The sequence below is a fragment of the Xenopus laevis genome, chromosome 1L (genome assembly GCF_017654675.1).
Source record: "Xenopus laevis strain J_2021 chromosome 1L, Xenopus_laevis_v10.1, whole genome shotgun sequence".
Lineage (NCBI taxonomy): Eukaryota > Metazoa > Chordata > Amphibia > Anura > Pipidae > Xenopus > Xenopus laevis.
This window is the reverse complement of record NC_054371.1, coordinates 184,877,367-184,905,050: the sequence shown is the minus strand read 5'-3', so window position 1 is coordinate 184,905,050 and position 27,684 is coordinate 184,877,367. Positions and strand designations below refer to the sequence as shown.

The window sequence follows — 27,684 nt, the reverse complement described above, 5'->3', positions numbered from 1 at the left end:
AATGGGACTGGGATGAAGGGAGTTTGCAGAATGCAGATTTCCACTACTCTGCCCCATAACCCACTCAGTGCCAAGCAGCTCCCTGTGCCAGAGCCCCGATGTGCAGTTGCCAGTGCAAACTGTACCAATGCTTGGAGTTTGTCCACAGATGTTCCTTTGCTGTAAATGAGACTACTGATCAGATGTACAGCATGCACAGGCTTTGACCATGGTTGTTGCTTTTCATATACAAGTTTTGTGGGTCTTGCTCTGAAGTCATAATTTTAAAAGAAAGGGGTGCCAGTTTGGACCAAGCGCAGAACCCATAATAGATTGTCTCCATAATTGGCCTACTGGACTTTCTGTTAATGATATTGATTCAGACATTGCAAATTGTGCCTGCAGACATCCCTGTGTACTAGTGGTTCACCTCGTTGCATCTCTATATAGTGCTTACATACTGGTAAATCACTGAGCTGTGGAACAAGCATGTACAAACTGAAGGAGCTGTGCCCATCTCCAGTGTCTGCTATAAAGCCACAATTAGCAGAACTCACCCTAATTTGGAATCTGGATGTGCCCTGCGGTGCCTTCAGAGCATCAATAGCTATTTTGTTCCCCGAGTGCTGCCAGTTGTGCTGCTTAATGCACTGGACTGCTTCATGATTGTATTTATTCTTTTATTACCTATGCTATTGACATATATTGCACTGGCTGTAAATCATCAAGTCTGGCACATTTAGAGAGGGAATGTTTTTGCTTTGAAAAGCTCTCCTGCAAGAGAACACAGGCTTTTATAGCCTGATAAAAAGAAGCAGTCAATAGAATGATCCATCTTTTGGATGAATGCATACTAATATCAGGCTGGAGACGCTTGCATTTGTAGATTTGCTGCCAGTGGTTGCAACAAGTAATTATATAAGTGCTAAAGTAAATAATAGGTTTCCTCTTAATATTTCCATGCAGTGATTAGACTGAATAAATGGAATGGGTTGTCTGTCTTGGGCTTGGTGGGGGAAAAACATGTTTTCTTTTGCCAATGGCAAGTGTCACATTCCTTCTGCTTTAAAGGGAGACATCATGTAACTCAGAGGATCCTGGCAGCAGCAGCAGCAGCAGAAAATACAGCTACAGCAGTACAGCCAGTGGTTTGTTTTAAGCAATTCCTTGAGTTATCATTTTGTAACACAACTGGTCGACAGATGGTTGGATTATTCATCGAAATTCCACTCCAAATACTTTGCCTCTTAATCCTTTTGTTTGCCATTCTATATCCATACGTATTTTTTTTTTCCAGTAGCGTTGTGTGTTCTATCTGAGCTGCTTGCAACAGGTTTTTATCTGACTTTAGTGTTGTCGTGTGTTGGAATTCAGCTGTATGAACATTAGAGACTAGTGATCACACAATAAGGGATACTGAAGTGACCAATCAGATAACGCAATATATATATATATATATATATATATATATATATATATATATATATACACAATGAATATACAGACTGACAAATCCATGGAGGATAAGCAGTGATGACTAATGCTGTGTGTGTGAGTTATGTATATGCACAGTATATGCACCCACGGGATTACTGTATTGCAATTGACTTTGGGAAAACTAAATGTGTTTTCATTTTACCTTATGATGTCATTGTAATGTGCAAATCTCCTGGACAAATTACCCCTTTTTTCTTGTTGCAGACCCATATGTGTCACTTCCTTTTCAAAATAAACCATATTTATCTTCTGTTATGATTAAAGAGAAGGTAGTTGCCTCTGAATATTAATAGCAACTGTGTCCCATTAGGTCTGATTCTTTATCAAGGAAGAAACATTTACAAAGGGAAAAAAAGGAAACGGGAAAGGATGCAGCCTGTTTCTGATTGGAGGATCACTTTCATTTGGGATTAGCATCAGAGAATTCCTGCATTTGGAAGGCAGATTGGAATCACTAATCCTTTTTGTAATTATTTACCCTCTCTGTGTAAGACAGCATTACATATACTTATATGGTTAAATAGTTCTAAGCTATTTATATAAGATTCTTCTTGGACCTTGTGTCATATTCTGACAAGGGGTACAAGTCATGCACTTAATATCATTTATTGCAAGATATATATATATATATATATATATATATATATATATATATATATATATATATATATATATATATATATATATATATATATATATATATATATTTATTGTATGTGCCATGGAAAAGGTTTAAATGTAATCTAAAACATTTAACAGAAGATATTGGTACATATCGGTTATCTGGCTCAGCAAAATTTGTTTTTTCTGTTTCTATATTTTTGTTTACTTATATAAGTAGTGGCTGCCATGTTGTTCATTACCAGAACAAGTACTTAAATGTTATCCAGAGGATACTGTTCATTTTGTGGCCACAATTATATTCTTGCTTTTCATCAGACCTTGTTTTTGCTCATGAAGGGAAGCTATTCACAACTGCCTGAACATAGAATGATGGGTGTTTGTAAGAGTTCAGAAGCTAGAATATGTTTATGTTGCTACATATTCCTCTTTGTTTCATCATTTTTGTAGCTCAACATTCTAGGTTAGCAACATTCTAGGTTATTCTAGGTTGTTTCATGTTAATTCGATTACCAGTGCATTTATATTCGACCTGCATAATGGACTCCAGCTAGCAAAATGGTCACGACAAAGGGAGGTCGTATACTGTAATCTAATGAACCAACTTGCAAAGACAAAACTTAGAATAGATTAAATTTGCCTGTTTGTCCTATTTAGCTGAAGAAATAACAAAAAACGTTTCATGATTAAAACAATAGGCAAAAAGCATGCTCAACACAAGCCCTGTTCATTGTACTCATGTAGAACAGTACAAGAGATTTCTGGCTAAAAACACTGCATACACATACACTGCTTGAACAACACAATTCAGCTTGGACAGTTAATGACTTGCACATGTTTTTTGTTTTTCAGCTTAATACTGTGTTTTCAAAAGAAAACTATCCAGGATACAGTATGATTAAATGGGCCAAAAACACAATGTTTAAAGAGGTGTTTAAGCAGAAACACATGTATGATAGATATCTATGTGTACAAAAACATGAGATCATCCATTAGTTCACTTGGACATGGATCATGAATCAAATTCCAATAGAGTGAATGTAGCCAGTCATACAACAGCAGAGGCTGTGATCTATTATTGGATGTAGCCAGGGATAGAAAGGTCAGAAAGGAAAGAAAAGTGACAAATATACACAGATTCAAATTATCTACAAGACTTGCCTAAGGTCAAATCAGTTCTATGGGCCTCCTGAGGGCTAGAATCCTAGGCACAGCAGTATAAGAAAAGGGCATCCTTAGTGGTTGCAGACCAAAACTGTTTCAACTTCTTAACCTTTCAGCTGGTATCATAGTGCAACCCTATAGCTTTTAGTGGGTGCTAAAAGTGGTACTTAAACAATAGCTTAAGTGCTAGATACACTTCTATAAGTTTTGTTGTGTCCGTCTTACCATATTTCATATGCTTTCCCCGATTCTTCCTAACAACAACTGGTGTTATGCAGTGCCCTGCTATGACAAGGCTTTACTTGTGTTTAGACCCATAAAGAAGCTTTGCATGTTTCTCTGGAAGAGGAACTAACTTGGCAGAAGATCATGGAGACACTCCATATTATCTTAATCAATGTCTGCATCTACACACTCCTGTAGAATGCAGTTATATAGTCATTTATATATTTATATAGTTTTATGATACTCATTCTTAAAGGAGAACTAAAGCTTAGCTAAAAAAGTAGGCTAGAACTGTTGTACATTATGGTTTGTGCTTCTGTACCAGCCCGAGGCAACCACTGCCCTTTAGCAGTAAAGATCTCTGTCTACAAAGATGCCCCAGTAGCTCCCCATCTTCTTTTCTGCTCATTCACTGCACATGCTCTGTGCTGCTGTCACTTACTGAGCTTAGGGGCCCACTCACAATATACATTACACATAGAATAGAGATGTCACAGTATAAGGCTGATTAGTCATTAATACAGATAATTACTACATGACAGCACAGAAACCAGTGTAATTAGCATCAGAATTTAATAATCAGTCCTGTAGCATCAGCTTATATTACAGACAAACCTAATTTTCTCCTTGATAATATGTGACAACCCCTAAACTTAGCTTCTCAACAGTTGCTCAGAGCCCACTAAGCATCTGAGTGTCACAGACACTGTTCCAAGATGGTGACCCCCCTGTGACAAGTTTGAAGTCCTGGATCATTGCTGCTATCGAGAAGCTGAAACTTTAGGCTGGTTCAGTATAAAAAACATGGCATTTTTAGTCTTCATCATTTTTATGGTTTAGTTCTCCTTTTAAGTAATGCTACAACCAAAACATACCAGGGGTTAATAAGCTACCAAAATATCAGTGTGCATGGAATACTTTAGGATGCAATCAGCATGTTTTTTTTACCCACAATGCATATTTTCCCCAGCATTCCAGCATCATGGTGGTCGCAAGAGAGAACTGCACCAGACTCAAGTCCAGTAGATACCAATTTCAGTGTTTGAGTGACATGTCTGCCCAATTCTTTTGGTGCATTAGCACTGTTCCTTTCGTCGCAGGAACTGTGGGACCTGGGGGCTACCAGCTGGTTCGGAGTTGGAGGTAGTTTACGTGTTCCGTTTTGTTAATAGACATAGCGTCACTCTATTTGGAACAGAAGGTAGGAGGAAGACAGTGGTGTTGAGCAAAACTATATTGAAGTACAAGGAGCACATGTTGATACATATTTTTATGGAGTTTTGTGAAACTTGACTGCAGGAAAATTTCTGGAGCCACTACTGGGACGAAGTGAAAATTTGAATTTTAGAATTATCCAAATTCGATTCGAGTTTTAAATAGAATTTCGAGATTTATCATACTCTGGCCCTTTAAGAACTCTAATTCTATTATTCTATTCGCCACCTAAAACCTGTCGAATTACTGTATAAGTCAATGTTTGTAGCCTTCCTGATATTCAAGTTTTTTTCAGGGAAAAAAAACTGGAATCTAGTTTTTATAATTCAAATCAATTGAAATTCAAGTTTTTGGGTCGTTTAAATTAATTCGAGTTTAAAAAATTTGATTTTATTAATAAAATTCAACTAGTCGAACTTATGGGAGTTTAAAAGAATTCGACCCTTGATAAATATGCCGCTAAATGTTTGCATTATTTTATAAAAAGTTAAAATATGCAAGTTACCAGGGATGGTATTTTGCCACTATGTATGTCACCTGTTAAATGCTGTACTCTGTGCCATGTCATTTTGCTGAGCTTGCCCAATACCTCACTTTTTCAGATTATAAAATCTAATGAGCAGGGCCCTCTTTGTCTTGTAAATCTGTTAGGATTTTTATGTAATCTCTGGTTCATGTATACACCCTTCTACTGATATACATAAAAATATATTTATGCATTTGCTTTCTTGCATGAAAGTTCTGCAGCCTAATGATTTGTTTACAAAAGGAAAACGGGGGAGATGAGACAATAAACACAGAGAGAATACAGCAGAAGGTTTTGTGAAATTGGGATCAACAAAATAAAAGAAATTCACACAGCACTATAAAATAGTCCATGCAGAATGTAACAGTATGATTCGTATAGGAAAAGTACTGCATATGGTGATGAAATTCTTTTACATTTTCTTAACTCCCCAGGCTGCCACACTGTAAAGTACTGGAAACTACTCATCCAATCTAGATTTAGATAAGAATCATGGAGCCTCATGTTGTTCTATACATGAATATAAAGCTAGATTAGAAACTGGAAGAGAGTAGAGATGCACACAAGTATAAATAATATTTATAATAAATAAATACAGTAAGTTGCCAGTGTTGACCACTCAGTTTTAAACCACACCCACTTTAAACCACACCCATGTTACCACAAGAACCATGTCCACATTAATGGTGGTAGCCCTTCAAAAAAAAACAAATGGTTGGTGCTCACTGCAGGGATATCATTGATCAATCAATCATATGTGAAAATTTAAAGTCATATTAAAACATACCCTTAAATAAGCCTCCTCCCCTGTGGATAACACAGCAACACCCCAGCACTTGATTAAACACCTTAGGGGCCCCTAACAACAATTTCCAAATGCTAACAAAACCCCCAGAACAAACCCTACCAGGCTCACATACCCATGATAGTAGGGCAGGCAGAGTATGGCACACATAGGGAGCATAGGACAGGCAATGGCACACACACACAGGGAGCATAGGGCAGGAAGAGTATGACACACACAGGGAGCATAGGGCAGGCAGAGTATGGCATACACTGGAGCATAGGGCAGGCAGAGTATGGCACACACAGTGAGCATAGGACAGGCAGAGTAATGCACACACAGGAAGCATAGGGCAGACAGAGTATGACACAAACTGGAGCATAGGGCAGGCAGAATATGGAACACACAGGGAGCATAAGGCAGACAGAGTATGACACACACAGGCAGCATAGGGCAGGCAGAGTATGGCACACAGGGAGCATAACTTATACCTTTTAAAGCTTACACAAGGTAGGCAATCACAGCAGGCAGACTTTCATGTGGGGGCCACACAAGGCGGGGGGTTATGGGCCAGATGTGGGCCGCCAGTTGGGCAGCACTGATCTAGGTCATAAGTTAAGTCGCACTTCAAACCTATTAAAAAACAGTTGAAATCTGTGCATCTGTGGCCTGAAAAGTGGCAGAACGTTTGCTTGTATACCTGGGACATGGAAGTATGCTTGTTTTAGTCAGCATAGAAGCAGTATACAACTCTTACTGTTTTCTAAATTCATTATTGATTTGTATAATGTCTCTTTAAAGACCTCTTTGTCAGATATGGTCACAGAGGACACAGAACAGCTATAAGCAAATTGCTAAAGTAGTCTTTCCAACCACCCTTAATAGCCTAATGGACTTTTCTCAAAGTCTGTAGTCAGGAATCCATACAATATGATGGTATGTATTATTTATTAAGCAGCTGTCCTCTGGGGACATTGCGCTCTTTATGTGACAACAAGCTGAGATAAGGAGATGCACATTAATAGATGTACAAACCCCCCCAATGCATTGTACTTCCCATAAATTTCTTGAAATAAATACTTATTCATGTTCCTCTAAATATGTATTTCTAAGTCTTAAAAAAAGTAGATATTAGACATGGTTTATATTCCTCTACTCACTCTGAATGTATCTTTAACATTGCATCAGTGGTTAAAGCATGCTTTTAATGAAAGAGCAATTTTTAACAGTACCATTCCTGTGTATAAAGCTTAATTCACATTCGGAGTGCTCTCGATTTTCAAATTTTGTTCCTTCTTTCAGAAAACCAGTGCTCACTAATTTAAAGCTGTCTGTTTGCGTTCACAATATATTGCATCACAGGAGAAAGATTTGCAAACAGGTCATTAAAAATTAAATGAAATCATAAAGCACAGTCACTGACCGGTATTTCAAAGAAAAGAGAAGACTGCACTTATATGGGTTGAGGGGGGTGGGGAGGCAGAGAACGTTTAATTATTGCATGAGTTTTGATTGAGTTGTGGTTAATGTGATGTGTACTGTAAAGAACTTGTTAAATAAGTTAGGTGGCCTGGGTTCAATTCATGTGTCACCTCCATTTAACCTTGGGCAATTCAATGGCATCCCCAGTGAATCTGACCTGAAAATACTGCTTTTAAATGGTTATGCCATCTGTGTTAATTTTGTCATGAATGTACAGTACTGATATGATGATAGATAGTGTATTATTTTTAACCAGGTATACCCCTGTGTGTTATTCACAACAGAATTCTGTTAAATCCAGAATATTCAGAGTTTTTTTTACTCACAAGCCATTTTTGTCCTCTTTGTCCTCCTTGTGGGCTCACCATCTCAGGTCTGCTCCCTGCCTGGAACTTGCGTACTCCACCTGGAACAAATAAAAGTAACATGATGCAGCATGCATGCGTGTAGCTACAAGTGTAAGGAACACGCCATGGAGTACACCACAAATGTAAGGAACTGGGTGGGGATAGGTTGGTGGCAGGAAGAGAAATGTGTTGGAGACCCCTGGGGTGGCAGCCCCAATGGGCCCTGGACACCCCAGCCCAACACTGCTCTTAGCCCCAAGAGCATATTCCCTATTTGCTTCTTTCTTCTTCCAGAGCAGAAAAGTCACAGCTTCTCCCCTTTACTAGAGGGTGGTGGCACATTTGTTCCAACCCTGCACTAACTTTTCTTTTTAACCTGGCTGAACACAGTCCCTGTTATTCTCTACATCTGCTCTGTCTAGAGTATTCTGGGAGGGACATACCTACCCCATGAATTTTCCCTGCCACTGTGCCACAATAAATCTGACAAGTTTCACATTTGTTTTTAAATTACATTTTTATGAGACAATGACATCTCTCATTCCTCTAAAAAATAAATGAACACCATTACTAAGAATGTCACGGTCACCCTGACCACTGTAACAAGAACCCTAATAAAGTACCAGGATGGAAAGTGCAATTATTCTGTTATGAGGTGTGATGCTTGAAGACCTTTTAGCAGTATTTGTTTGAAAAGGGCACTACTTTTTTAGTGAAGACTGTGGAAACACCAGCTTTTAATTTCGAGGCTAGAAAATAATGATAGATGATGTGGTTTTTAAATGCACATTTACTATATTGATTGGGTTTCAGAATTGAACTTTGCTTATTTCTATCTTATATGATTAAATGTGTGGAAATTATAACCGCAGCACAATAAAAATTCCAACCCACCGATATGAGCACTAAAATGAGTCTTCCAACTGGGCACTGGAAGGGGGGTTGAGATACTGGTATAATGATTTAGGATAACCCAATACTTGAAGCTCACTAAAGAAAAGAGTATGATAAAGTAAAACAAGCTGTAAGAAAGGGGCTAATTGTGTTGTAGAATGTTCTGCAGTTTTGCAAGGGAATGTTATTATATTCCTTACATTGATGCAGTCATTAGCTGTTGGGTCTGTGCAACAGAACAGACGTGCAATCTGTCTCTATAACACTCCTTTATGACTGCCTTTGGCTATACAGGTTTAAGCATTTCCCATTCTAGTGTATGGAATATACAAATGAACAGCATAGGGACATTACAAGTGACATGATCATTCTGCAAGGCTCCATTCTCTGGGTTACAGCTACTCTGCTGTTGTTAATGTGTGCAATTACAATGTCAGTGTGTGCTGAAAATAAAAGTGGGTTTGTGGTTACTATATATATATATATATCTATATCTATCTATCTATCTATCTATCTATCTATCTATCTATCTATCTATATATTTAGGACCCGTTTGAAATACAGTGTTTGAAGTAGTGTTATATGACACTGGTTCTTATAATAAATCTTGAGGCCAAATAATGGGGTTACCAAAAAATATCTATATGTGAAATATAATTTCAATATTAAATGTTTAAGAAAAAAGATATTGCAACATACAGTAATTGCAGGCATTTAATGGATATTAAGCAGAGACAGTGTTAATTCAAATTTTCATTTAATGCAGCTGTTCTTGAAGGGCTTTTGGGGGAAGGTAACAATAGCTGGTAATGGTCTGTAATATCTGTAATGCAAAAATGTATGTGTTTGGGGCAAATTTAATATAGCTTTTGCAAACCTGGAAACTGTTTAGCAACCACTTCCGTCAATGGAAGAATTTGTCATTCTTTTTTCTTTTTTATACTTTGCGCCAGTGTTAAGTGTGTTTAACAAAAATTCTTACTGAAAAAGTTATGTTTGCTCCAAAAGATTACGCCACCTTCAAGCACTTCTTAAAAGTGTACATTGCACAATTAAAATTTTGCAATGGAATAGCAGTCTAATGAAGAATATTACATTGTGAAATGCAATTTTTTATTATTTGTGCACATTGTTCTTGTATTTGTGACTTTTATAGCATTTCTCATTTTAATGGCTTGCCAACCTAAAGAATTGCAGCCTGTTACAATATGAGATACATTTCTACCTTAATCTATTGGCAGTGTGCAAAAATTGGACTTCCCAGGGGGGTCAATGTAATCATAATCAAGCATTGTCAAATTGCAGCAAAGTAACAGTTGCAACTGCAACCTCACAAAATCTCAAAAAGTCATGATTTTATACTTATATATCACCTAAAACGTTTATGCATATCTTTATTCAGCATTCAAGCAAGTGGAAAACGTAGGTCATTTGCAATTTACCAACTTGCTTGAAAATGCATGCAAAAAAATGTGATTTGCGACTTTTCCAAAGTTTTTTAATTGCAAATTGTAATTGGCCCATTTTCATAAATATAGGCAAAATTGCAGTTAAAAAAGCCACAAATCACAGGAAACGTCATGGTAGCAATTTGTATTTTCAGTGATTGCAGAATCGACTGTAATATTTGATGTGTCTGATTTCGATGTTAACAAAATGATGTTACGGGATCCCAGGGTTCAGAATGTTGAGAAATTGGATAAGTCTGCAACAATTCGTGTTACAGTTGCATGTGTACAACAATGCATATTTGGAGTCTGACTCTATCACACATTTAGGGCCAGATGTATCAAAGGTCGAATTGTGTTTTCCCAAAAAATTCAAGTTTTTCAAGGGTAGTTTCAGTAAAAACTCGAATTGTTTAGGTTAAAAAAACCTCACATTTTTCAAGATTTATTGTGCGCCAAAGCTGCAAATAGCTCAAATCTGAAAATACTCCAGCTAAAACCTGTCGAGGTCATGTACAAGTCAACGGCAGAGGTCCCTTGAACCATTTGAATGGTATTTGGGGTTTTTTTTTGGTGGTTTGTGCTCGAAAAACTTAAATTCAAATGATTAGAGTTTTTTTTGCAGAAAACTTGATCAGTGAAACCTTTAGCTTTATATTGTATTATTTCTGAATATCAAACCCACCTTAACAAAATCTTTAAATATTTTCATCTTTCGTCAACAACTTAAGGAAAACTGACATTCTTCTCAGTTAACATTATTAACAAAAAATACTTCAATTTCACCCAAAACATTACAAATTTCTGTGAGAGTTTGGATGCGACAAAAACCCCTAATTTCCTTTGGGAAGGTCAAGAACTTCTTTGGAGAAATCACTGATTTTTTTTTTATAATTTTCTAACTTTAACAAAATGGCCACCCCAACACTGATTGCATCTTTCTATAGAAATTGCATAGGTGTTCTAAAGTAGTAAATACTACTGGAAAAGGGGAGGCCTCTTTATCAAAATTTGAATTTGTAAATTTGTGAGTTTATTTTTTTTAAATTTGAATAAACTCCTAGGGGCAGTTTTATCAAGGGTTAAATTTCGAAGTGATGGCTTTTTTTTTTAAACTCTCATTAACTCGAAATTCAAATAAAAAAAGACCAATTGGAATTTATTAAAAAAATCGAAGATTTTAACTTTGGGTGTATAGGCTGCATTTGAATTGAAGTTTTACCGAATTCGATCGAATTCGAATTAAAGGATTTGCCCCAAAAAACGTCGATTTTTCAAAGTCCACCAAATGACTCCAAATAGGTTTTAGGAGGTCCCCCACATAGGCTAAAACAGCATTTCTGCAGGTTTAAGATGGCGAATGGTCGAAGTTGAAGTTTTAAAGAGACAGTACATGATAAATTTCAATATACAAATAGTCACAGTTTTTTCAATTCGAATCGAATCTTCGATAGTTGAAGTACACTAAAAATAACACAGAAATCTATTTTTTTCTTGATAAATCTGCCCCTTAAACTTGCCAAACTCAAATGCAAAAACTTGAATATTAAATACTTGTCTAAATAAAAATGTGAAGTAAAACTCAAATGCAGCAAATCTGTAATCTCATTTTGAATGGTGATACCAGATCTCATAAAATGTGAAGAAAGTTTTAAAAACAGTTTTTCAGCTCAATAAATCTCTAAAATGCTTATTAGAATTTGAGCGTTTTAGTGCAAAACAACTCAAATTGCAATATAAATTTGAATTTGAATGTAAATTAATCAGCCCCTTAATGATTCAATTTTTTTGTTTTCGTATACACACAATCTATTGTATGGCAAAACTGTGGCTTATTTGTTGTTTTTTATAGGAGGCAGTTAAGCACTACTCCAAACTGCTTCCTCCCACCTTATGTTTCATCTACATTATTTGTATTTATAAACTGTAGATGCTCCTCACCTTTGGCTGCTCTACCTTTTAAGCTATTATTTAAAATTATATTATACAACAACAAAAAATACCCATACAGTTTTTTATACATTTAGTTCTCCAACTGGTCTTGTTTTTAATTTATAATTACTAAACATTAATTGTTAAAAATTAAGGCCTATTAATTGGAACAGAACTCTCACTATGTGAACGCATATTAGCAAACCTTTAGAAAATGGACTTGCATAAATGAGATACTTGAACATCACATTTTATTACAGTATTCTTCTGCTGCACATAAAAGTAAACAATAAAAAGCAATTTTCTCTGGTATAGTTTCTGACAGAGGTTGCTCACTGCAGCATTTGCTTTTGTCAGATAAAATGGAGCATTTAGATTATTATTCCATGCTCATTGATATCATATACATTAGAATGAAAACACAAAACTTGCAATTTTTAGCAAATGCAATTTATTTGACCCTTTAAAGTCTATTGGGAGAATGTATAAGATGTTAAAAATGCCACTATACCTAGTCTCTGATCTTATAAGGATTTAAATTTTGTTACACCAATTTAATATATTAAGATTCAGCTTTAGTGCTTGCTATTTATAATAATTGCTATCTTTTCATCTGATTCTTCAGGCTTAAATCTAGTAAATCTAAGTATAGAAAATGATTTAGTAAAATGTGAATAAAAATATTTCTTTAACCATGCTATGTGGGTTAAAAGAGTAGAAAAAAAATACATATAACAATTCTAAAAATTAGAAAATGATTACACTGCATTTCTCTACCAAAATTTGGGAGAAAAATGATCTGTGCCTATATTCATTTTTGGCTGGTGTTTAATAGGCATGGCATTGATTTCAAGATTATTAGTACTTGAGGTTCTTTAGTGTCTATTAATTTGACTGTAGCGTCTACAGGCGCGTTTATCGCCTAAAATTGTACAAATACTTTTTGCATCAGCTGTAAACAGGGAGCAAATAATAACTGCTTGCCATGTATTTGTTTCTCAACAAGGAAAATCATGGTGATCAAACAAGACTTTAGCATTAACGGGCAGATTTATTAAGGGTCGAATTGAAAATTTCAATTCGAATTTTCAAATTTTTTTATGGTCAAAACTGTCAAATTAGACTAGGGAATTATCCAAACTTCGAGTTTTTTTTATAAAATTCTATAAAATTATCATACCCTTTAAGAATTCAAATTCGACTATTCGCCACCTAAAACCTGCCAAATTCATGTATAAGTCAATGGGAGAGGTCCAGGGATCAATTTGGATATGTTTGTACCCTTCCTGACATTCAATTAAAATTTTTGCATCTGTAAAGTTCATCCTAGTTTTAAAAATTCGATTTTATTAAAAAATTTTGCCCAGTCGAATTTCTAATTCAATCGAATTTGAGGGAGTTTAAAAAGACTCACATGAATTAGAAATTCGACCTTTGATAAATGTGCCTCTAAGTGCTGTTGTTCTGACAGTGGATCCAGGGACATGCACAGAATCCTAGTGGTATTTGTCAGCAAAAAAAAGTCACATAAATAAAAAAAAAAACCTTTGGTGGAATCTATAGATTCCAAAAAAACAGAAATGTCAAGAACTATGGTTTTAATACTAATGTTTATTTGGCATTATCAAGTGATTATAGGAAAAAATATACCTTTTTTGACATGAATTCATTCACTCTGGAAATGGTAGAAAAGGTACATAAACACTGAACTGAACCTCCAGAAATTGTATTTTTTAGTTTTTATGGAAATACCTGATTCCACAGATTTGTAGAAAAACCATGTGAAATCATTCACATAAAGTTGATTTTTATTGCAGATGTATTTTTCTTATGTGAACGATATGTTTTATGCAGAGCAGTCACCGACAATAAAGTTTTACCTTTCACTGATGTGGGACTTTAAAATTGGTTGTGACCAAGAGATGTCATTGCTCTTCGAAGAACCTGAGAAATGCATCAGAGGTGATGCACATACACACACATACTAAGGATCATACTAAAGAGAGAAAATCGCCTTTTTCAGGACATTGTGGATACAGTTTTAGCGATAAGCACACTGGAGTTTCTTTGCTTGTAGATGTGACTCTACTTTTTTTTTAGGAGGCATTAGCTTGCCTAGATGCAGTGAGCAAAATGCAATTTCAGGCGCATATTTTTTTTCACAATGCTGAATTTTTATTCAGAATTCTAGCATCATTGGGGATGCAAACCGGCAAGTCTGTTCACACAATTTTGCTGTGCAATGCACCAAAATGGATGCAACAGCACATGCATTTGTAAATCAAGCACAGCTGCATTGACTCTATCCAACACCTGTCTTGCATCATTACTGAAGTTTGTTGTGTGAGCAACGTCTGGCCTGATACTTTAGGAGCAAATATGCTTTGGCATAGTTGTGTGGCACAGGGCATGAAAGGAACCTTTGAGCTATTACCTGTTCAGGAGGTGGTTTTTACTCCAGGGTTCATGTGTACTGCGTAGTTGCACCAAGCGCAACTATGCGGAAGTGTGAAAAACAAATTTTGACTAAATACCTTCAATGAAAATGCATTCTTATAAGAGAATTCTGCTTTGCATCTAAGTGGACAAAATATTCTGTTATATTGCAGTTAGACTTTCCTAGAAAAATGACACCACTGAACAGAACAGGAGAATATTCAATTTGGGACCACTGAATCTTTCCATTTTGGTTAATATCTAATAGTGGTTCAATGGCACCTTTCTTGTGCAAGGGATCACTGCATTTTAGGGACAGAATATCCAAGATATTTGCTGCAGTAGCACTTCACCTATCATAATTAAAAGAAATCACAAAATCATTTTGAAATCCACTTATTAATGATCAAGTATCACAGTAAAACCAATCTTGTTTGGCAGCTGCTTTTAAATCCACACTTACCGGGAGAACTGTCTACAAATAATGGCAAGAGCAGAAGCATTGGGGGAAATTAAAATAACTTATTTACTTGTCCTCTCAAGTTTCTTTACCTCAGCACATCATTAAATATTAATATTCCCTTTACTGAAACTGCATGAACGTCTATGTTATTGGCAAACACTTGCATATAGATTTCTAAAATACTTCAGTAATAACCAGCAGCCACAGATGAGCTCTAAATCTCAAAATTAATTGGCTTCTATGGTTTATATCTATCTTTTTAAATGTTACTTTATTTATATTACAGTATATATATATTCTACTTTGCAGTATATGTTTATACACTCTGTCTAAAGGTTTCTAATAATTTGAATGTGAGATGGGATAAGATTTATTTTAAAATCTGTTGAATATGAGTTCAATTAAAAACAATTGTGCCAGGGGCAGTAGCCATCTCCCCCATTTCCATGGTCTTTCAGATATCATCAGATGTTCACAGCTGGGTGTTAAAACCTTAGGGGACATTGTTATGGGTGGTGAATGTATCCTATGACTTATTGCGACAAGAACATGCTTTTTAGGTTCTGCAGCTGCGTGATACTTTCAATATACAGGGCCTATAAGGTTAGCCGAAACTACCCTTACCTTCACAGACAGGTGTGTCCAACTTACAGTATGTCCCAAGTGCAGAGGTGAAATAGGCAATCTGTTTCATGTCTTCTGGTCCTGCTCAGCAATGCAGAGATTTTGGGATGACATGTTACAGTTTCTTAATGAGAAGCTTGCACTCCCAAATATTTGCTCTCAGGAATTCTGTTTACTAGGGTTAACTGGTGATCTGCATCTCTATAAATCTGTCTACAGTCTGTTTATTGATCTTCAACACTAACCTGCATGTTCCTCGTGAGTTCCTTGCTACCCCTTCCCTTTCTGCTTTCTACCAGAAAGACTTAAATTTCCCTCTTTTTCCTGACCTTTGACTGCACAATAAAAGGAGCTTTCAATTCTGTAGACTTCTCAGAACAGGGCACTTAGCTCACACTTAGCTCCAAGTTTCGCAACAAAAAAGATGCCCATAAACTACAATAGGTGAAAAAAATTGTTGTGTGTCAAAAAAAAATTGTTGTCCATAGACTTCAGTGCATTTCGACAAATTTTCTCCGGGTCAGATTCTCCCATCACTAGACATAAGGAGTCATTTACAACCTGCAGGTGCAGTGTTCAATGTGGACATATGAACAAAATTGCCACATTTATATACCTAAAATGCAGCATCTTTCCATAATGTCATTGTTGCCAAGTGGTGTTGCTCCTGCCACAATTGCAGGAAATGCTTTAAAATTTGCATTTCTCCTTGCACTTCAACGCTAATCAGATGCAATTTTGATGTTTCAAATACTTTTGCCCCTTGTCATAAAAATGGCATCTGCACGCAATTCTTTAGATGCAAGTGCGCAGCTCCGAGAGATGCAGGCCACTGTGGAAACCCTGTAGCTCCCATAACCTTCAGAGATGGTGGAAGTTCTAGGGTTCGTCAGTGTCAATAGGTGCACTGCGTTCAATTTGAAACAAGATGGAAGGTTTACTGAAGGGGGCAGAGCCCAAGTATGCAAGAAGTGTTTTTTGGTCCATGTACTTTAAAGAGGTTGTTGACCTTTAAATTAACTTTTAGTATGATGTAAAGCGTGAAGTTCTGAGACAATTTGCAATTGGTTTTCATTTTTATTATTTGTGGTTTTTGAGTTATTTAGCCCTTTTTTCAGCAGCTCCAGTTTGCAATTTCAGCTAGTTGTTAGGGTCCAAATTACACGAGCAATCTTGCATTGATTTGAATAAGAGACTGGAATATGAATAGGAGAGGCCTAAATAGAAAGATAAATAATACAAAGTACCAATAACAATACATTTGTAGCTTTAAAGAGCATTTGTAGGGATGGGCGAATTTTACCCGTTTCGCTTCGGCAAAAATTCGCCGCCAGCAAAATGTTGCCAACGCCCATTAAAGTCTGTGGGCGCCAAAAAAACTTTTTATTTTAACGCACAATGACATACAAATCTATGGGCGTCATGTTTTCGGTGAAAAAATTCGCCCATCCCTAAGCATTTGGTTTTAGATGGAGTCATTTAAAAGCTTGAAAGAGTCAGAAGAAGAAAAAGGCAAATACTCAAAAACTATAGAAAAGAAAAAATGAAGGCCAATTGAAAAGTTAACTTCATGGTGAGCCACCCCTTTAATGAATGCAATTCTTTTGTGCAATGGCTGTGGGCAAATTACCACAACTGCACTTGCAATTGTAAACGACCCTATAATAATATATTTATACTTGAGGCAGATGAAAACATATTTCATCAGTATTCTATGAAATTTTGAAAATGTTTGATAATTTTTTAAATTATCCCCTTTTCTACGCTGCACCTTTTCCTTGCCAAGGGGCAATATGTCTTAATTAAAATGCTGCAGAACAAAAGCATGTATAGGGGGCATTAAACCCTTTAGAAAAAAGGGAAAGTTATGATCGCCAATAAATTTTTAAACCATTAGGTTATTGTGCAATGGGGCTGTAACCACAAAATGTCTTCCAAATATAAGGGATCCTTTGCATTCAACCCATTATCAATATATTAAGGACATTAAGACATGTTGTGCTTTAAAGAGATTCTGTCACTGGAAAACACACCAGTTAATAGCATTGTTTCAGCCTTCCCCTTTAAACAATATATTGGAATATATTCAAGCTTGCCAACTATGTCAGTCATCGCTGGTCTGGTTAGTCCTACACTCGCTTTCATTAGATTCTTTAAGAATTCTTCTGCTTCATTATACATTTTTCACAAGAACTAAATATTACCTGCAACTTGCTTTCATGGTTAAACCCCCCAGATGGTTGCCTCTGGGACCACCTGACTGTAGCTGCGAAGGGTGAGAGCTGAAAAAGGAAAAGTTGTGCTCACATTAAACCCTTAAAGCATCTTTGTTTGGACCTGATTACATATAAAATACCTTAGATATCTGTAGTGGGATGAAGACAGGGGAGAAACCTACTGATAACATAACAAGAGTGCTCAGAAGTGCACTTTGAGCAAGTGTATTTAACTTTTTGTGTTTATGTTGTTAAATAATTCAAAAAATAAAATTTGACCAAGAATGTCAAGTTGGTTTACAAATACAGTACCATCAAGAGATTTCCCCAACTATCAACTACTTTGTATCTAATTTCTTATTCCCCCTTTTACCAATTAACTAATCTTTTGCTTGAATGAATAATTTATGTCATTATGTTTGTGTGGCAATCCTGTAAGCATTCTTGTGTTACTCAGTTGAGAATGATGACTTTACAAGGGAGAGAAGCAGTGGATAGCAGGGAGAATTTAGAGGAATTTAATTTAAGGAAAAACAAGTAGTATCAGAATTTAAGACAAGATTGCTTGTCTTTATCCAGCTAATATTGATTGCAGCACTGAGAGCCTTTCTGTAGTGGATGAAATATATTTGCCTATTAGTAGGCTAGTTTTATGGAGCAGAGAGAATATTAAATTATGCCTAATGGAACATTTTGTTATTTGTTCAACATGAAAAAAAACCCAATATATTTATCCCAGGGTACCTTAGCATGCTTGTGCCAACCTCTTTACACTATTACAATTATTTAGCTTATGGCACCATAATATGCAGACTCAAAATATCAGACATTTGCAAGTCATAATTTACATATATTTTCTTGGACATAGTAGTAATATTGTAAGCAATGTGCCGGCACCACTTTGCTACGGGGACTTGCTTATAGTGAACCTGTTTTACTTTGCCTAAAAATTTGTAAAACCATGGGAAAATGTGTGAAACGCATTGAAATAATTAGACATTTTTTGGACTTCCATGCAAACTACATTGGGGGTCAGCACCCAAACCTGAGAATACTGAATTGCGAATGATAACTTCATCTGTAATTAAAACCTTTGTTTTGAAGCTGTAAGACTATTCTTGTTAATGCCACTACAGTAACATGTATTTTTTCTTAATTGCTATATTTTAACTCATTTGGAGATTATTATAGAGCAGCAATAACAATGTACATGAGAAAAGGGAGGCAGCACATAGCTAAATTGGATACTGACTGCAAGCTTTATTGTTTGTATTTTGTTTTCAACTGAATTGATGTTTTTTGTGCTTTCTGCATCGAGAGCTGTTAAAGACAATGCAAACGCTTGAAGGACATCGAGTTTTTATCTTTTATCTGTGTATGAGTCACAAAGCCAAAAGTTGCTGTTCATCATAGTATAATCACGGTTATTGCAAACATTTAATGAAACTGCTTATCGACTACGTTTTCTCTGGGCCTTCAACACTCCTGGATCCCCCATTAGTCATGCTTACCCTTGTCAAACTTGAAGTCTGTGGTGGAAAACCGATGTCTCATTAAAGGAGAAGGAAACCCTAAAAATGAATAGGACGAAAAATGGCATATATTATATACTGAACTTATTGCACCAGCCAAAAGTTTCAGCTTCTCAATTGCAGCAATGATCCAGGACTTCAAACTTGTCACAGGGGGGGTCACAGGGGAGTATATGTGATATATATGAAATATATCCCTCTTGGAAAGTGTCTGTGACACTCACATACTCATTGGGCTCTGAGCAGCTGTTGAGAAGCTAAGCTTAGGCGTCATCGTAAATTATCAAGCAGAAAATTAGGTTGGACTGTAGCTAATGCTACAGGACTGATTATTAAATTCTGATGCTAATTGCACTGGTTTCGGTTCTGCCATGTAGTAATTATCCATATTAGTTACTAATCAGCCTTATACTGTGACATTTATATTCTATGTGTACTGTATATTCTGAGTCAGATAGATTGTACTGGCAATGTGAGCCAGGCCTGATGGCCAAACATCAGTGACCAACCTCTTGCATATTAATGGAAGCAATTCCTGCCAACAGTGTTCCAGCATCTAGTAGAATATTCTGAGAATAAAATACACATAGCATTTTCTTTATGGTATAAGTATTTCATACATACAATAAATGATCCCAATTTATTTGTTGTCATATCCCATTCCCTTATAATTTATAGTCCCATTTAAAAAAAAAGGCAAAAGGTTATGGTTCATGACCAGTTGAGAAGGCTGCAATGGCTGTATAACTTCTTGTTTATTTCTTGAAGTTTATTGATGTCATCAGTACTTGGTGATGTCACTTGTTTTATAATTTAAACATCAATTTACCCTCTGTTGTAAAATATGAGCATATCACCTTGGAGTTCTATGACGGCTAAAAATGCACTCCTTGGTGACTTATGATATACTTATATTTTACAACAGGGGGTACATTATTTCCTGTTTATTCAACTGTGGCCCACAATCACCAACCATGGACAAATCAATGAACCACTTTAGAGAAGAGAAGTCTCATATTGAATACAGGCACTCAAGATCTGACTCATTAAGTTGAGTACTTTGTTTTTGAACAAAGAATAATTGTATGTATACAAACAATACATACATTCTGATATTTTCTTGCAGCATATGTTTCAGCAGATTGCATCTACATGTTCCGTTTTCACTCATGTTCTTTTACTTTTAAGAGATAACTGATGCAGTGACGAACTGTGTTCACAGATGATGTTTTGGGGATGTATTCCTGAGCCCATACAGACATTTCCACTTCAGAATCATGTCTGTTCCTAATGTAGTGCCATCCAATATTGGCTTTCAGCTTTGTCACTTGTGTACATTGATTTATCTGGATTCTCTCAAACTTTTAATGCAAAGTTACTCTTAAATTGTCTCTATATGCTGATGCAGTGTTTCACAGAATAGTGTACCCCTCCCCATCTTTAGTGATGAGAGACCCCATCTCTTTTGGGGTCCACTCTTTTAAGCATTACACAACTTTTCCTGTCTTTTGTTGCCCCTATACCAAATGAAACATGTTTCTGGTATCAAAATCTAATTGTTCATATATTTTTCAGAAAACAAGAACTTTCTTTTTCAGGGGGTTAATTAAAAAAACCTAAATTTTTCTTGTCTGGCTTTTTGCGGCAAAAAAACAAAATTTTTGCAGATCTATTTTACCTTGATGTTGCAAAAAGCTTGAATACGAAAATCCACTATCTCAAGGTCCTGTATAAGTCAGTGGGAGAGGCAGCTATTTCAATTTGAGGTTTTTGTGGTCCGAGCTGGGTTTAGCCCGAAAAGCCAACTTTTTTGGGGGTTTTGTGCAAATACTCGAAAAATTTGAGCTTTCGGGGAAAAAGCCCGAAAAATTAGAGCAATTCAGGATTGGAGTTTTCATGAGCTAATTAAATCAAGTTTTTTTTAAAGCTAAAATCGGACATGGGAATTTGGTAGTTTTTTTTTTAAATAAAATATGAGATTAATTCAGATTTTAGTAAATAGCCCCCTCAATGTTTGATATGTTGTCTTTGCACTATTTGCAGTTAAAAATAGGGTTTAAATGGTTTGCAAATCATCCCATTTTTATGTGTCACATGACATGAATGTTGATCCCTGTTAAAAAGCCCTTAAAGGAGAAGTCATCCCTTTAAGAAAAAAACCATACCCCCCACCCCACAGTGACCCTCCTCCCCCCAGCCTAACTGCCCACCCGGGGAAATGCCCCATAATTTATACTTACCCCCTTGGCGCAGATTCTAGCGCAGATTCTAGCATCGGAGATCCACGCAGCCATCTTTCGGGTCTTCGGCAAGCTGAGTGGGAGATCGGCATGTTGGTGCATGCGCAGTTGTTGCAATTTGCCGGTTTGCAACAACTCTGCATGCTCCGAAACCCACGAAAATTGCGAAGCGTCAGAAGAAGACACGAAATCCTGAAAGATGGCTGCGTGGAACTCCCATGCCAAAATCTGTGCCGAGGGGTAAGTATAAAGTATGGGGCATTTCCCCGGGGAGGCAGTTAGGCTGGGGGGGAGGAGGGTCTCCAGGGGGTTGACTTAGTGCAGGCATCTGAATGACCTACAGGCAGATCATCTTTAGTATGTTCAAAGACTGGCAGATACTAATTCAGCTTAGAGTCAAACTAGAGATGGATGAGGTTTATTATACTGTATATCACTTACCTGATACCCCAACTCAATGCTCTGCAGCAGCCCCACACCTTCATCTGCGGTTCCTGTCCAGTTGCAGATGCTCAATAGAGAGAAAACCTGAACTTAAAAGCAAAATTCCAGCTTTTCACTCTGTTGTCCATGTACACTGTCCTGGGGCTGAAGAGAAGATCTAAGAAGAAGAAGATGATTGCAACACTTTACTTCTACAGAAGTCCCCCAGACCTGTGCAGTTTTCAGGAGTATCAAGTAATTTTAATCACATGGGGTGCATAACATTATAACTTTCCTTCTCCTTTAACGAATAATATTTCTTAATAAGATCATTTTCGTGCTCACTATCGAGAGCTGCTATCTAGTTACCTGCACATGGTAAAATGTTTGACATTATTTGGTCTTTGAATTGAAAAACTGGGTTAAATCCTCATAAATACAGTATTCCTTGGTTTATTGTGCACCTACAAGGCTTCATAAGATTCAGATATTATTATTAGAATAATGTCACAGGTGTCAGTCACATAGTGATTCATTTCTTCATAGGGGAATATACATAAAGAAATAGATTCTGACAGCATATCATCAAATACGTGGATAGCAGTTGGATAGGCAAAAGCAGCAGTGTGTCTCAAAAGAACCAATACTTTTGGTTAATGTTGCATATTTAAATTCTGTATCCTTCTTACAGTTTTTCAACACTGGTAGCCATGAAATAAATAGCAAATGACTTATCACCATTCACTAAAAATGCACAGAATAAAAAACATTAAGAATTAGTAATTATAGAGATTATCCAAGTTAATGTGCCAAGACTATTGCAATCTTGGATAAAATGCATAGACACAATGCTACGTGGCATCTAAAGAGTGAAAGATAACACATAAAGGTGTGACATGGTTCTTAGAATGTGTTTGAGGAAATAATATTAGAGGGTATGTTACCTTATGAAATTCAATAGACACACAAACAATTGCATGACTCTTCTTCTGAATTTTGTCTCAAAAGATACTTTTCACTCAGATTTTTAAAATTGTATTTTCAACAAGGTCTTATTTGGTAAGCCTTCATACAGCATGAGTGATAAAGCAGGTTAATAAATAGAGTGCTTGCAAATAGTAACTTTTTTCCTAGTCCTTACATGTCTGTACTGGAATATGGCGGATAACACATTTCTAACTGGCTCTGCTCCAATTTAAGGGCTCACTGAATAAAAGCTTATCTTTTAATGGATTGTTTGTGTGTTGGGAATAATTGAAGTGCACAGCAGTAAAGTTTATTTAACAGCCCTACAACCATAGAATAGCAGTCATCATAGTTATCTAGGGTTGCCACCTGTCTGGTTTTGACCCGGACAGTTTGGTTTTTTTGAAGGGCTGCCCAGGTCAAAACTGCCTGCACAGTTTTTCAAAAGTTAAGAAAACCGGGCAGGATTCCTGTGAGATTGATGTGCTGATCGGCTAATTGCCATGTCATAGCCCTGTCCCTGACATCTCATCCCACCCCGCTACGTCCCGTCATGGCCCCGCCTCCCGCTACGTCACGTTCCTGCCTCCCCGCCTGGACTTAGGCGGGAGGAAAGGTGGTTATCCGTCATCTTCCATTGTCAGATCTTTTTAAAGATGGTGCAGAAGCTGCAAGGAAAGAAATTGTATATACACTGCACCTTGTCCCCAAGTGGTGTTGGGTGTCTCAGTACCAGCCAAGTCTCTTAAATGTGAAATATCCCACAGAAGAAAATGTCTGGGAGATGTGACATGTGGACACATTAGAAAGACAGATCTGTGTTATAGTAAAATGTAGCAATTTGTACCATATGTATGCTTAATGGGTGATTAGACCCTACGTCAGACATATGTGCATATACATTCATATATATACATGCATATGTGCAACACTCGGCACATTGCTTTTCTGTCTGCCTGCCCCTAGTCTGGGCCAGAGTCAGTGCCAGCAATTTTCTTGCATGATAGTGAAGGCGGGTGTGTGAAGGAGGGCTTGCTGAGCTGGGCTTGTCAATCCTCATTAAAAACCCCATCCCAGTTGTTGCCACAGATCTTTTGGATCCTTTGCTCCGGTCCGCAACCCTCAAGGCACTGTGGGAGCTGTGGCTGTGATGAGGGGAGGAGCCACAGCTCCCACAATGCCTGGAGGGTTGCGGACCAGAGCGTATTTGATATGTCATCTCAGGGAAAGAGTGAGGGGTTCTCCTGCTTTATATGAAGGCGGTGGTAACTGCATAGAGGGACATATCGGTACTGAAGGGCGCGGTGGGGCTGCGACCGCTGGTGGTAAGTATATAACCAGCCTGATGACTCTCACTACATGACATCGGGCTTGGTTATGCATATTTTTTAATAGTTTTTTTAATAGTTTTGTCACAGGGTTGTCAGTATCTGCTGGCACTGAAACAAGAAGCTGGATATATGGGTTTTGTCACAGAGGTTGACAACAAGTTCACTACAAGATTTAATTAAGTTAGGCTGACACTTCTCTTATCACATGACTCTATGTTGTGGTGGGCACTTGTTGATGATGTCACAGGCAGATTTGGCACCAACACTGCATGTTAAATATGACCATACTTGTGTAATGTTTGTTCTTCCTGAGGACGACTAGAGTTTTGTAGCTGAAACGTCGAAGAAATAAATCACATCCTTTGCGGCTTTTTTGAAGGAGAGACCAGTGAGTGCATTTTTTTTTTGGTAATATATATATATATATATATATATATAATATATATATATATATATATATATATATATATATATATATATATAAAATGAACCGCACTCACTGGACTTATATTGTGCAAAAAAGTGGTGGTTTAAGATATATATATACATATATATATATATATATATATATATCTATATATATATATATATCTATATATATATATATATCTATATATATATATACAAATATTAACAAACCGCACTCCAGGGTCTTTGTCCTCTGTGCAAAAAGGTGAGACTTTATTTCAACGTTTCGGCTCCATAATTCGGGCCGTCATCAGGAAGTGAACACAGCACAACAAACACACTCTTAAATAGTTTAAAAATGGCGCCAACTCAGGCAGTGACCTCATTAGTGGGCGTGTCTAGTGACATCACATGTGGGCGTGTCGGGTGACATCATTTCTGGGTGTAACCACAAAGGTAAACAAACCCCCAAGTGCATAGAAAACATCATGTTGTCTGGAATAATATGCAGACCATTTTGTGTATTTATGATCCGTGCTGCTAAGTGAAACAAACACTATATCCGTGTCCTACCTCTCCAGTAGGTATTGTATTCACCCTAGGTGTACAGTGATGGCAATATGCCATGTGAATATCGTGCCATAGTGATGTGACAAACTTAAAAACAGTTACTTACCCCAGGGGGTCAGAGGACGGAAGCGGATAAGGTCTTTGTAGCCCTAATAGTCGTCTGCAGAGCCAAGCAACAGAAGCTCCAAGGATCATACGGTGCTTCCTACCATGTGACTGCCCGTTGCCTGTGTCATGTGCGTATTACGCCTATGAGGCTCCGCCCCCTACTGCTTGATTGGTCCGCGGATGCCTCCTGGTTTATCACGCATTACGTCTGAAATGTCCTTAGCCCCGCCCCTGTTGTCCAGGGGAACGGGACGCCACCAGCACCATTGTTCGCATCTGTCATCGCAGCCTATATGCATATCGCCCAGCCTGTCACGGAAGCACTGTCTTCCACTCCCTGTATACAAACCTCCGCTGGGAAATCCCCCGCATTGGTCGTAACAGTATCAGAGCACAGTGTCTCCCTCTATTCTAAGCTGGCCTGCTGGATAAACGATCCTGTTCGATCGGGTCCTGTTTGTGGCTTTCAGACTGCGCTCAATACCAGCCCAGTTGCTCATACACAGTATACCCTACAACTTTTATGCGGTCACATTACCTTACTGCATCAGTCCAAGGGCTATGCCTGGCTGCAGTCAGCTGTGGGCTCTTGTTTCTTTCCAGCTTCCCCTCTTAGCCCCCGGGGGCCAGATCCTTCCTATGGACAGGGAATGAGTGGCAATTATTAAAACAGCACAGTCAAAATGTACTCATTTGTCGAATATAATCATTATCTACAAAATAACCCCTTAAATGGGTATATTCATTGCAACAATATCTCAGGGAGAGAACACTAATATTATGAAATAATATGAATTGGTAAGCCCCCTGTTGTCATTCAACTTCACAACATTGTGAAGAAATGTCTACAAGGGTGCTATCACTGGAGGAGCAGGAAGAGTCCCTTCAAGAAAATCTCCAAGAAACATAAGTATAGACATAAGAAATATTGTATAACTACAAAATTATTATTAGACCAGAAAATTGTTATATATCCCCCGGGGGCAACAAGATATCTTCCCTTTGGTCCCCCCAAAAAGCAGAAATACCCAGTCATAGGGAGATCATTATCGAGCATTGGCTGTATCCAGACTCAGTAAAAGGGGGACATCGGTAGGGTCTCATTCAGGCCTTTGGGTGCCAGTGTTTCTAGTTTATATATCCACCTGGATTCCTTGCGAAGTAATATCAGATCTCTGTTACCACCTCTGCGGAGTGGTGGTACATGGTCAATTACCATGTGGCGGAGTTGTGGGAGGGAGTGTTTGTGCTGCAACCAATGTCTAGCTACCGGTTGGTCCGATTTACCTGAGGCCAGGGCACTCCTAATAGCACTCCGATGATTGTTCATCCGTTCCCTGTATGATGTTGTTGCTTTTCCCACATAATATAGGCCGCAGGGACACCATATCATATACACCACATGATCCGATGTGCACGTAACTCGATGATCAATGTAGCATTTGGAACCGCTTCTAGGATGTGAAAAATAGGGTCCTTGTTGCATACCCCCACATGTTAGACAGTTAGCACACTTATAACATCCCTTCTTCAATGGTATGTTGAGCCATGTGGATCCTTTTACGTGTGATTCTGTGATATCTTTCACCTCCAATAGGTCACTCAGGTTGCGGCCTCTACGGAATGCCACCGTCGGTCTCTGTCCTGTGAATGGCAAGCTGTGATCCGAGTCCACAATTTCCCAACGTTGCATTAGAGCCTTTTTAATTTCAGTGCTCTTATTGGTCCACCTTGTAGAAAAAATTAGTCCTGGAGAGGTCTTTGGTGGTGCTTGGGTCAGCAATTGTGCTTGTGTCAATTTTTTCTACAAGGTGGACCAATAAGAGCACTGAAATTAAAAAGGCTCTAATGGAATAGATATAGATATAGATATAGATATAGATATAGATATAGATATATATATAAATATATATATAAATATATATTTGTATTGTTTCATTCAGCCATAAGTAAGCTACTTACTTATGTTTATGTTGTAACTGTTCACAAAAGACCTATTAGTCAGTAGGTCTATAGTCCTTACTGCATCTTCCTTCCAAGAAAAAGCAAATTGTGTATCTCAATTCTCAAACTGTATTCATGTTTGGTTAAATAAATTAACTGCAACAGGTCAGAATGGCAGTGAGAATTTGGTATAGTTGTAACGTAATGGCATGACGTTTATCTGAGGTCAACCTTGCATTTTGCCTTGCACTCTAATTAAATGTCTACATGTAAAAACGAATTAAAATAATGCCACATTAAGGGGCATAT

The 27,684-nt window shown here is 37.3% G+C and overlaps 1 protein-coding gene across 1 annotated transcript in view; it reads left to right on the top strand.

Annotated features, from left to right (window-relative positions):
• Nucleotides 1–27,684, top strand: part of prr16.L (proline rich 16 L homeolog) — a 184,316-nt gene that overhangs the window by 679 nt on the left and 155,953 nt on the right. The gene's annotated exons all lie outside the window — the stretch shown is intronic.